This window comes from Chiloscyllium punctatum, chromosome 26 (genome assembly GCF_047496795.1).
Source record: "Chiloscyllium punctatum isolate Juve2018m chromosome 26, sChiPun1.3, whole genome shotgun sequence".
NCBI classification, from domain to species: domain Eukaryota; kingdom Metazoa; phylum Chordata; class Chondrichthyes; order Orectolobiformes; family Hemiscylliidae; genus Chiloscyllium; species Chiloscyllium punctatum.
The window spans coordinates 71,105,049-71,118,194 of record NC_092764.1 but is presented as its reverse complement, the minus strand read 5'-3'; the positions used below and the strand labels follow the sequence as shown (position 1 = coordinate 71,118,194).

The 13,146-nt window shown below is 42.2% G+C and overlaps 1 protein-coding gene across 7 annotated transcripts in view; it reads left to right on the top strand.

Moving 5' to 3' along the window:
• st3gal2 (ST3 beta-galactoside alpha-2,3-sialyltransferase 2) overlaps nucleotides 1–13,146 on the top strand; it is a 325,477-nt gene that overhangs the window by 149,342 nt on the left and 162,989 nt on the right. For 5 of the 7 annotated variants that reach the window (XM_072547616.1, XM_072547612.1, XM_072547611.1 and 2 more), the window contains one exon: nucleotides 5,899–6,032. The exons of 1 other annotated variant lie outside the window; for it this stretch is intronic. The gene's annotated coding sequence lies outside the window, so the exon portion shown is untranslated. Of the gene's footprint in view, nucleotides 1–5,898; nucleotides 6,033–7,645; nucleotides 7,813–13,146 lie in introns of all 7 variants that reach the window. One more of the 7 variants, XM_072547614.1, reaches the window with a different exon arrangement.

Here is a 13,146-nt window from a genome sequence, read left to right as displayed (position 1 = left end):
TCAATGTGTTGGTTTATTTTCTGTGTTTGAAGATGACGGTGGATAGTGACAATATTACACAATACTTTTCACTGTATTTGTAACAAGTACACATGACAATAAATAAATAAATCAATCAGTGTCCTGTATTGATGAGTGACTTATTTTCCATGCACTTTTAGGGACGGCTCATTTTAACACTCCAATACACCCTCTCAATGGGTGTAGGAACATAATAATTGTTTGTGGATGAGTATCTAGAGTAACAAACTTGAATTTCATTACAGAAGCTGAAGAACTTAAATTCAGTAAATTAAATAATGTTAGAATAAAATGTTAATATCAGTCAGCATGGTAACTATCTGTCTCAGGAGATGGATAACGTCTCTGCTGATTGTCATTTCTCGGATGAACATCTGTATTGGAGCTGAATCGTGAGTAGCAGTCTTTCTGCAACCCACAGGAATGAGTTGTGTTGGCTCTGAGTCAATCGATGTTTTTGTTTTCTTCTGGCAGTTCTTCTTTTCTGACATCTGGTCATTTCTTTCGTCCTCTGCTTTATCCACACCCTTCCTGATAGTCGTCTCTACAGAGCTATCACTTTGCATTAAAGTACATATCATTCATGAATGTCTCTGGGGTTGGAAATCTGCTGACCTTTTCCAAACTTTCAGAAATGTTGTTGATGCTTAACTACCCTCCCTGAACTGGTCCAGCAAGCCTTTTAGTTGCGTCAAACCACAACATTGAAAGAGACAGATCACCAACCAACCCCTTCTCAAGGAAGTTTGGGATGGGCAATAAACGCTAGTCTGTCCTGCGCCCCATTAGCAATTGTAAAAGCTACACTTAACTAAGTTAAAAATATACATTTGAGCATCTAGTGAGGTGAGAATAGGTACAATTCAGTGATAGGAGTGCTAACCTGGTTCTTTCATGTGAAATTTATTTGGTTGATGAATAGATGAAAGCTTCCAGCATTCCCTGTTAATGGAGCTGTCACGTAAATCAGGGAATGTAGCAGGCCACTCTCCTGCTCTGCTCTGATCTGCTTCAGTCTTCTCTTTAAATGTCGTGAGTCAATTTGCATCATCTTATGTCCTGCCGCTATAGTCCTTGTCCTTCACAGAATCGTGTCTTTAAAAGTCTTTGTTGTGCCCTGGAGCCTTTCAAGTGAAGTTTCACTGTCTAGAGATACAATATGTGAGAGATTCTCCACAGATACTGGAGTCATTATCATACAAACTTTGATCTGACATTAAAAGCAGTGGTGTTGAGTTTCAGGGTAGCAATCCTCTGCTTTAGAGAATGATAGGGTGTGGGTTCATACTTGTGACTATCATCAATATTGTTTTGAGAACTTGCCAACAATAACAGGCCCAATTTTGTGTCTCCTAGCAATAGCAAGATGCAGTGATTGGTAGAGCAGGCCATGGGTTACCTATATAGAGAGAGGCTTAGGAAAAGAACAATGGCTGACTGAACTAAAATTGAGATCAAGCTAATCCCGGGATCTATTCTCTGTCAGTGCTCCGTTGATGTAAGGATAGTGCTAAAGGCTGTGCAGCAGTCCTCAGCAATCTGGAACAAGGCCAGGAGCAATCCTTGGCATTGATCATTGACTTGTGTAGGTATGTGTACAAGTGCCAGTGTCAGTGTTCCTCGCAATTGGGTCTCAATGCCTGGGTCCACAGCTTGAATGATTTGGACATTTTACCATAAGTGACAGGAGTCTTAGGAACTTTACCGCATCATGATGGCACAATAGGGTCAGAAAGTCATAGAGATGTACAGCATGGAAACAGACCATTTGGTCGAACTTGTCCATACTGACCAGATATCCCACATAAAGCTTTGGCATTGGCAAAAGACGTAAGATGAAGGTTGGAATCTAAGAGAAAACCACAGACACCATTGTGAAAAATGGCAGAAAACTACGGTAAAGCTCAGTTTCTCAACCATCCGACCAGAGAAAGGATGAAATGGACATGTGGAGAACGTTACGTCACTACGAAATAGGAAACCGGGTATGACCTTGGCATTACTGCTCCTCAGCAGAAATAAATCATTTTTTGGTTGAATAGTAATGAAGATTTGGACCGTCTTTAGAATTCTTAGATGAAATTTACAAGAAAGTCGTTAATTGTTAAGCAATTGTAAAGTGTAGTGATACACGTATTGGCTCTCCCAGAAATTAGAGGATTTTTAAAAGATTTATTCTTTTCATGGAACATAGGGAGATATTGATCGAGTTTGGAAACAAGATAGCTGTTTCATGGAGGAACATATCATGGACTTTGACAAAATTTCGCTTGGGAGACCTCTGGATAAACATCATCAATTAACTTACTGAATTATGCTAAGGTGTCACATGTACAGATATATGTTCCTAACATATGTTCAGTTCTTGGAACGGGAGAACTCATTGGATCAGAAAAATATTCTTTGAAAAATATTCCTGGGAAACAAATCCTTTTCTTCAGCATTTGTGAAAGAAATGGGACACAAAAATAGGAGTCAGTAATTGCTAACTTTTGATGTGGCATGGATAATGGATGCTGATATCAATACATTGGAAGAATTTAAGATGAACAGAATGGGGATGAATATGGATTTAACAGATTTAGCTATTTTAACAGAAGATGGAACTGATTTTAAAAAAAACAGAAATCTCTGCATTATTATGATGCAGAAGGAGGGCATTCAGCCATTGTATCTGCATTAGTTCAGGAGTTAAAAACAATGACTGCAGATGCTGGAAACCAGATTCTGGATTAGTGGTGCTGGAAGAGCACAGCAGTTCAGGCAGCATCCAAGTAGCTTAGAAATCGACGTTTCGGGCAAAAGGGCTTTTGCCCGAAACGTCGATTTCGAAGCTACTTGGATGCTGCCTGAACTGCTGTGCTCTTCCAGCACCACTAATCTAGAATCTGCATTAGTTCAGTCAGCTAATGCCATACCCTGCTCTTCCCCCATATTCTTGCATATTATTACTATTGAAATGACCTTCCAATGCTCCCCTCTTGAAGCTGCCTCCACCACATTTCCAGACAGTGCATTCCTTGCCCTCATTACTCATTGTGTGCAAGGTCTTTTTGTTTTAAATCAGCCTTCTTCATTTGCAGATCACGTCGAAATCTATGAAAGATTTAACCTTTCTGCCCACGTACGTTAGAAGTGCAAAAGTGTTATCACAGGTGACATTATGAAGAAATGATTAAGAGTAAAGATTCTTTCTCATAATAGAAAGGTTTGGCAATGGTGAATTTAGTGATTTGTGCGAAAACCTTACCATAGAGTCTTGGAGATGTACAGCATGGAACTAGACCCTTCAGACCATCCCGTCCATGCCGACCAGATATCCCAACCCAATCTAGTCCCACCTGCCGGCCCCCAGCCCATTTCCCTCCAAACCCTTCCTATTCATATATCCATCTGAATGCCTCTTAAATGTTGCAATTGTACCAGCCTCCACCACATCTTCTGGCAGCTCATTCCATACATGTACCACCCTCTGCGTGAAAAAGTTGCCCCTTAGGTCCTTTTTATATTTGTCCCCTCTTACCCTAAACCTATGCCCTCTAGTTCTGGACTCCCCGACCCCAGGGAAAAGACTTTGTCTATTAATCCTATCCATGTCCCTCATGATTTTGTAAACCTCCAAAAGGTCACCCCTCAGCCTCCAACGCTCCAGGGAAAACAGCCCCAGCCTATTCAGCCTCTCCCTACAGCTCAAATCCTCCAACCCTGGCAACATCCTTGTAAATCTTTTCTGAACCCTTTCAAATTTCACAACATCTTTCCGATAGGAAGGAGACCAGAATTGCACACAATATTCCAATAGTGGCCTAACCAATGTCCTGTACAGCTGCAACATGACCTCCCAACTCCTGTACTCAATACTCTGACCAATAAAGGAAAGCATACCAAGCACCTTCTTCACTATCCTATCTACTTGCGACTCCACTTTCAAGGGGCTATGAACCTGCACTCCAAGGTCTCTTTTTGTTCAGCAACACTCCCTAGGACCTTACCATAAAGTGTATACGTCCTGCTAAGATTTGCTTTCCCAAAATGCAACACCTCGCATTTATCTAAATTAAACTCCATCTGCCACTTCTTAGCCCATTGGCCCATCTGGTCCAGATCCTGTTGTAATCTGAGGTAACCCTCTTCGCTGTCCAATACACCTCCAATTTTGGTGTCATCTGCAAACTTATAACTGTACCTCTTATGCTCGCATCCAAATCATTTATGTAAATGACAAGAAGTAGAGGACCCAGCACCAATCCTTGTGGCACTCCACTGGTCACAGGCCTCCAGTCTGAAAACAACCCTCCACCACCACCCTTGTCTTCTTCCTTTTGAGCCAGTTCTGTATCCAAATGGCTAGTTCTCCCTGTATTCCATGAGATCTAACCTTGCTAATCAGTCTCCCATGGGGAACCTTGTCGAACGCCTTACTGAAGTCCATATAAATCACATCTACTGCTCTGCCCTCATCAATCTTCTTTGTTACTTCTTTAAAAAACTCAATCAAGTTTGTGAGACATGATTTCCCACGATAATCTGGTCTGAAAGTCCTTTCAGCAACCAATTCTGTGAAGACAATCCTGCAGTGATTGATGAAAAGCTGCAACAAATTTTAGTTGTGCAACTAGATTGCAAGGTGAAAACATCCCTGCATGCAAAGACTTCACTCCAGATAATTGTAAAGTGTTATATCCATCAAGCAGTCTGTGAAGTAAATCCCTTCGCTACTGTCTAATAGTCCTCCTGCTCCAATACAAACAATTTGTTCCAATTCCTTGAATGCAGGACAGTAAGTTTTTTGTCAAGGCTGAGGTCTCAGTGGAAAAAAAAACAGAGAGAGCTTTGAGACGTACAACGCCATCTGAGACAGAATTTAATGCAGGAGATAAAGTGTACTATAAAAGAAAGGAAAAAAGGGAGTGGAAAGGTTTGAGTAAGGTGTTGATGAGACTGGACCTCATAATTGTGGCACTCAAACTGTTGAAGTTAATTCCTCATGATCAGAAAATATCTATTAATTCTGTTTAATCAGCCTGTTCAGGATGTTAGAACACACCTCCAGATCAGGTGGGACTTGAACCAAGGGCCTCTTGGCTCAGAGGTAGGATGCTACCCCTACACCGCAAGAGTCCGTTAAAGCAAAGTCAATACAATCTCTCGAATTCTGAACAGGTGAGGGAATTAGATCAGGCAGCTTCTACCTCAAACGCTCATGTGGTTTTAGTAATGGAGCTGAGCAACCGAATAAAGTAGATCAGGACCTGGTCGGTGACAAGCTGAAAGATCAAGTTGGTAAAATCAATGACTGCAGATGCTGGAAACCAGATTCTGGATTAGTGGTGCTGGAAGAGCACAGCAGTTCAGGCAGCATCCAAGAAGCTTTGAAATCGATGTTTCAGGCAAAAGCCCTTCATCAGGAATAAAGGCAGTGAGCCTGAAGCATGGAGAGATAAGCTAGAGGAGGGTGGGGGTGGCTTTCTCCCCACCCCCACCCCCCTCGAGCTTATCTCTCCACGCTTCAGGCTCACTGCCTTTATTCCTGATGAAGGGCTTTTGCCCGAAACATCGATTTCGAAGCTGAAAGATCAAGTTGCTCAGTACTCAGTGCTGACATCCAAAGGCCAGTTGTAGTCGTTGCATTCTGAGCAATGCTGAGGTAGTGGTATTTTGATTTGGCTTTGAACTGCATCCTCACTCCAAATTGAGTTTTTCATCTAATTTAATCTACAAAGCTTCAGCAAGCATCAAGGTGTGTTGTGAATTACACTCGAAGGTTGTAAAGAGAAATTGAGATAGATCAGGAAGGTATGTAAAAGATTGTTACAATGTAGAGAAATGACATTTTCCTCTCTCCCTCTCTCTCTCTCTCTCTCTCTCTCTCTATAGGGCCATGCAGATGGCTAGTCCCAGATGAATCTAACCACAGGTTCTGAGCCGCCCATCCAGCAGTGCGACTGTGACAAAACATGGAGGAGCACAGAACAGTTTGCTGCCCCCTGTAAAATGAGAGATTCTGCAAGGTAAAACCACAAATGTTTGATGCACATACAAAACAAAACCTCAAATTGAAATGAGGAACATGAAACTGAACAACATTTTAAAGTCTGTCATTTAGCTAGGTAGATGGACATGACCGAAATCTGAGGGGCTGTGCACACAGTAGTCCATTATCAGACGTAGTTGTTCACTATTCTTTGTAATGAATTTCTGTCAGTCATACTGCAATGGTCCTGACATGTTCCAGATTACTGTTCCTCTTGTCACCGCAAATTGTTACCAGTGCCACTTCCTGCGACTGACAGATTTCATTCAGTTCTTACACCATTCCATATAGTTTTTGTACGCTTTCACTGATGGAAGTTCAAAGTCTGGAACCTAAAGTGCCTGTGAGATTATTATATCATGGAATTACATCCTACCACCTTTCAATCTGCTACTTCAAGGGACACCGAGACTGTGGGGTATACCACTTCACCAGACCCATTTGTCTCGATCTTCCCCATGCTATTTCATCAGAGATACGATTTATTTGCTTCCCTTGAAATAGTGGAGAAAGGGGTTTGAGATTCATTCCTGAAATGGACAAGTCATAAAGTAATGATATTAATATGTCCACAACCCTCAAATAATTTTCTGTTTTTCAGTTATAGGCTTGAAAATCGGGGCCTTTTTGCATCTGTATGCAAGTACCAGATACAAGAATCAGTATCTCAGGCCTGAAGCTTCTTGTGCTGAATGCAGAGCAATTCACTTTTACCCACAGGAGGTGGCTGCCATATGTATGAGTCAGATCCCCTTTCCTTTAGGATTCTGTCCTGTTACCTCCACCAAATTCCAAATGTGCAATCAGCCAGCCCCGTATCCTGCCACTACCCCATCAACAGAGGATAATGTCAGGAATCCTATCCTTTTGAAGTGCTTCTGCTGGACAAAAGTCATCCTTTGAGGCCTCCTGAAGGCCCAAAGGCTTTACTATATGAAGGCCATCAATTCAATTTCATCGATCAGAAATTGAATTGCTGTTATTCAACCAGAGGGTAAAAAAAATTCTCCTCTTAATTTTGTTAATGTCAGGAAACAATTGTGGACTGGAAGGTTTTGTTTCTGACTTTTGGATTTTTTTTTGAAAATGTAACCAGTGGAATAGTTGAGGGGCAACTGGTGGATGTGGTATATTTGGTTTTTTTTTTGGAAGGCTTTGGATAAGGTGAGACACAAAATGTTAGTAACCAAAATTACGGCATATGCAGTTGGGCGGAGTGTGCTGGCATGGATTGTGAACTGGTTAATAGGTTAAAAAAAACAGTAGAAGTAAATGGGTCATTTTCAGTTTAGCAGGCTTTGACTGGGCACAAGCTAATCGCAATTTATCACTGATTTGGATGTGGTGATTAGCCTTTCTCTGCAATATTTGTTTCAAACTAGCAAAGACAATCTGTAACTTAATGCTTCTCTATTGTAAAGTACACCTTGGCTGTCTACATAATACTCAATACTATATTATCTGCAGTACATGCGTTATACAGAATCCCACTAAAAATATATGCTAAATAGAATCCCATATCCACTTTATGTACAAGAACCAGTGTTTCAGCTACAAAACATTTTTCAAAAACCTTTTTATTTTCTCAAGTTCCCAAGCTAAAGAATGGTCTTTTAAAACCGTGATTTGGAGGTGCCGGTGTTGGACTGGGATCATTTTGAAGCCAGCTGCATTAGAATACCTGTCAAATATCAGCATTGCTAAAAGTGACTAGTCACATGTTCTCCTCATGTTCGTTGTCTCCTAAATTTGAAAACGTAAGTATGCATTTCTCCACTGTTAAGCTTTTAATGCTTCTTTGTCATTGAAGCATTCACTATTTCAGAGTATTATCACGACACTTTTTTTTAGATTAGATTACTTACAGTGTGGAAACAGGCCCTTCGGCCCAACAAGTCCACACCGCCCCGCCGAAGCGCAACCCACCCATACCCCTACATCTACCCCTTACCTAACACTACGGGCAATTTAGCATGGCCAATTCACCTGACCTGCACATCTTTGGAGTGTGGGAGGAAACCGGAGCACCCGGAGGAAACCCACGCAGACACGGGGAGAATGTGCAAACTCCACACAGAGAGTCGCCTGAGGCGGGAATTGAACCCGGGTCTCCGGCGCTGTGAGGCAGCAGTGCTAACCACTGTGCCACCGTGCCGCCCACACACCCGTCCTGAAACACACAAAAGAGGATAAATCCCCAGGACCTGATCAAGTGTACCCTTGAACTCTGTGGGAAGATGAAAAGTGATTACTGGGCCACTTGCTGAGTTATTTGTATCATTGATGGTCACAGGTGAGGTGCAGGAAGACTGGAGGTTGGTTACCATGGTACCACTATTTAAGGAAGGTGATAAGGAAAAGTCAAGGAACTATAGACTGGAGAGCCTGACATGGATGATGGACAGGAGAATGGATCTTTCGGGCACAAGCCTGATGAAATGTCAATTTTTCTGCTTCTCAGATGCTGCCTGACCTGTTGTTGTGTTTTTCCAGCACCACACTCTTGACTCTGATCTTTAGCATCTGCAGTACTCACTTCCTCTCATCGATAGTGGATACGTTGTTGGAGGTAATCCTGAGGGACAGGATGTACATACATTTGGAAAGGCAAGGGCTGATTAGGGATAGTCGACATGGCTTTGTGTGTAGGAAATCATGTCTCATCAACTTGATTGAGTTTTTTTGAAGAAGTAACAAAGAGGATTGATGCAGGCAGAGCAGTGGACGTGGTCTATATGGACTTTGGTAAGGCGTTGACAAGGTTCCTCGCTGGAGACTGGTTAGCAAGGTTAGATCTCATGGAATACAGGGAGAACTAGCCAAAACTATCGGAAGGATGTTTTGAAACTTGAAAGTGTTCAGAAAGATGTCATAGCATATTGCCAGGGTTGGATGTTTGTGCTATAAGGAGAGGCTGAATAGGCTGGGGCTGTTTTCCCTGGACCATCAGAGGCTAAAGGATGACCTTTGTAGAGGTTTATAAAATCATGAGAGGTATGGATAGGATAAATATTCAGGGTTGAGGGAGTCCAGAACTAGAGGGCATAGGTTTAGGGTGAGAGGGGAAAGATATAAAAGAGACCTAAGGGGCAACGTTTTCGTGCAGAGTGTGGTACGTGTATGGGATGAGCTGCCAGAGAAAGTGGTGGAGGCTGGTACAATTGCAACATTTAAAGGCATCTGAATGGATATACGAAAAGGAAGGGTTTAGAAGGATATGGGCCAAGTGCTGGCAAAGGAAACTAGATTAGGTTAAGATATCTGGTCACATGGACACATTGGACCGAAGGGTCTGTTTCTGTTCTGTCCATCTCTATGACTCTAATTAAGGGTCTAATGACAGCCATGAAACCATCATCAATTGTCAGGCAAAACTCATCTTGTTCACAAATGTCCTTTAGGGAAGAAAATCCTTACCTTGCCAGACCCACAGCAATGTGGTTGACTCTTAAGTGCCCTCTGGGCAATTAAGGATAGGCAATGGGGCTAATTCAGTGACTCCCACATCCTGTGAATATATTATAAGCATATACTATTATACCTCAAATCTAATCCATCAAATCCAGTTTCACTGACCAATCGAGTCATGTAATTAGGAATAAGTTACTGCAACTGCTGGAAACTGTGCTGAGAACAAAAAATGCTGGAAATCACAGCAGTTCGAGCAGCATCTTTAGAGAGAGAGCAAACTAAGGTTTGAAGTCAAGCTGACTCTTCATGAGAACTCTGAAAAGTCATCTAGGCTCGAAAAGTTAGCTTGACTTCTCAGTAAATGTTGCCTGACCAGCAAGTCTTTCAGGATTAACTGGGAGGATGTTGGGTGTTCTGAATTTAGGTTGTAAGTTTGCTCGCTGAGCTGTTGGTTTGTTCTCAGACATGTTGTCACTATGCTAAGTAACATCATCAGTGAGCCTCCAGTGAAGTGTTGCTGTTCTGTCCCTTATACTATTTATGGGTCTTGATTGTTGTGGTAGGTAATGTCATTTCCGGTTCTGTTTCTGAGAAGTTGGTAAATGGGGTCAAAATCTATCTGTTTGTTAATGGAGTTCTGGTTTGAATGCCAGGCCTCGAGGAGCTCTCACGCAGTCTTTGTTTAACATGTCCCAGAATAGATGTATTGTCCCAGTCGAACTGGTAATCCTCTTCATCTGTGTGTATGGATACTTGTGATAGTTGGTCATGTCTTTTGATGACTAGTTGGTGCTCATGTCTCCTGGTGGCTAGTTTCCTGCCCATCTGTCCAATGTAATGTTTGTTGCAGTACTTGCACGGTATTTTGTATATGACATTCACTATGCTGGCTATGGGTACGGGGTCTTTTTAAGTTCATCAGGAGCTGTTTCAGTGTGGTGGTAGGTTTGTGGGCTACCATGAGGCCTAGGTGCCACAGTAGTCGGGTCATTATCTCTGAAATGTCTTTGATGTTTGGTAGGGTGGCTAGAGTCTCTGGGCACTGTTTAGGTCTATTGTGTAGGAATCAGCGGACTGCACTTCAACCACCGGGACGCGGATAAAAATGACATCTTAGCAGCACTGGAATCCACCCTCAAAGACAACAGACTGACTGAAGAAACCCAGCAAACCATCAGATAGACAGTAGCACCAACATTAAACAGGAAGAAACAAGGGAATACGCGCAACACACTGGAAAGGAAAGCCCTGGAAGAACTCAGAAAAGATGGAGAATATCATAATCCTATCAGCAGACAAAGGGGGCATGACTGTCATCCTGAACAGAACACAATAAATTGAAAAAGCAAACACACTACTAACCAATACCAACACTTACCAACAGATAGACCTGACTCCACAGCTAGAAAATCGTAATACAGCATCCCTGAGGAAACTACACAAGACAGACCACCAAAGGATGAAACCAGAAGGATTGAACACACCACGTTTCTACAGATCACCAAAGGTACATAAACAAGGGGCTCCCCTCAGACCCATAGTCTCACTTCCCAGGACACCGATTTCCAGCCTAGCAAAGGAACTGCAATGCCCCTGGTAGAGGACTTAACACACTCCATTCACTCAACCCAGGAATTCCTTTAACATTATCAAAGGCACCAAGGTAGAGGACGACAAGGTCATGGTTTCCTTTAATGTGACGGCCCTATTCACATCAATAAACATCACCCTGGCCAAAGAAACACTGGCCTCACTGCAGGACAAACCATGGACACAAACATCTGACAGCACCAACTCCCTCGGCAAGAACAGCATCCTCAAACCAGTAGACCTGTGCCTCGGAACCCACTTCATCTTCAACAACAAGATCTACAAATAAATCAACAGGCCCCCTATGAAATCACCACTATTAGGACTTAGAGCAGAAGTAGTTATGTAGAGGTTAGAATGAACCCTTCCCACAATCCAGCACAAGCTTTGGGTCCGCTATGTGGATGACCACTTTGTTATCATGAAACACAACAAGCTAGAAGAAACCCGCAAACACATAAACAACATCCTTACTGGTATAAAATGCACCAAAGGGGACAGGAACAATAACCAATTCCCCTTCCGAGATGTCACAGTAGAACAAAAAGCCAACGGAGAGCTGCAGACCAGCTTTTATAGGAAAGCCACGTACACTGACCAGATACACAACTACAGGAGCAATCATCCCAACACCCACAAACCGAGCTGCATCAGGACATTATTTAAACAGGTCATATCACACTGTAGCGTCCAGGAGCTACGAGAAGCCAAGGAGAAACACCTGTATGAAGTATTCAGGAACAGTGTTTAACCGCTAAGCACAGTCTGCCGATTCCTGCATAACAGACCTAAACAGGAAGACACGACACGCCTACAGACTCTAGCCACCTTCCCATACATCAAAGACATTTCAGTGATGACGACCAGACAATAAGGGATACCAGTTTGACTGGGACAATACATCCATCCTGGGACAGGCTAAACAAAGATATGCCTGAGAGTTCCTAAAGGCCTGACATTCAAACTGGAACTCCATTAACAAACATATAAATGTTGACCCCATTTACCAACCTCTCAGAAACAGACCAGGAAATGATAGCACCTACCACAACAGACCAAGACACAAATAGTAAGCGGGACAGAACAGCAACACTTCACCGGAGGCTCACTGATGATGCTTCCTAGCATGGTGACGAAACGCCTGAGAACAAACCCATCAGGTCAGCGAGCAAACTTACAACCTGAACCACAACCTGAGCTACAAATCTTCCCCAAAATCTGAGTTTACTTTGCTGAGTACCTAAGTTAATATGTTTAAAAGGTCAATGCCGTTAACTCTCCATTTTCCACCCCATTATTTCTCAGTGTGCATCACCACTGTAAAGAAATCATCAGCAAGCATCATGAAGATGCTTAAAGTTTTCCTTTGTGACACCAACCAAATATTGTGAGGGCAGCTTTTCGTTTAAAACAGCCTACTTTCAGCATAACAGGTCATACTGATAGATTCCATATTGGGATGCCCCATCTGATCATTTCATTCAGGTCATCAATACATTTTGTTTCAGTTTCTATGGATTATCATCTACAGTTGCAGGCTGTTTCAGAAACACATCTGTCTGAGAAGTGTTGCCTTTTAGAAATGCAGGTCATGTGTCTTTTGATCTGTACTCTCCCATGAATATGTAGCTAAAGAGCTCAAAGGACTTCACTGTTCTTTCCAAGTTGTGGACAAGTTTGCTATAATATCTGTAACATTCAGTCACTCTACAAAGCCCCTGGCAAATAGCCTTGCTTCAGTCAAACGTGTCCCATCTACAAGATCTTTTTCAAAACAAATCCTTTTATGTGATAAAACATTCTGGTTTCTAAGAATGTACTCTAAACTCTCTCCAACTGTCTAATTCTCTTGTTTTTGCAAAAATTATTTTATATTCAGGTATATACACAACCATCAAAACCTCATTATCATTAGAATTTCTGTTTCTAATTCCATTTAAGGACTGTTTTATTGAAGCTACAACTTTGACTTACATGTTTGTGTCTGTCAGTATTAATTGGCCGACCTCCAGTATGTGATCATTGACTAATGCAAGAGCCTTGTCTCAACCCACAATCATTATTTGCAATTTCTTACGCTCCACTCTTTC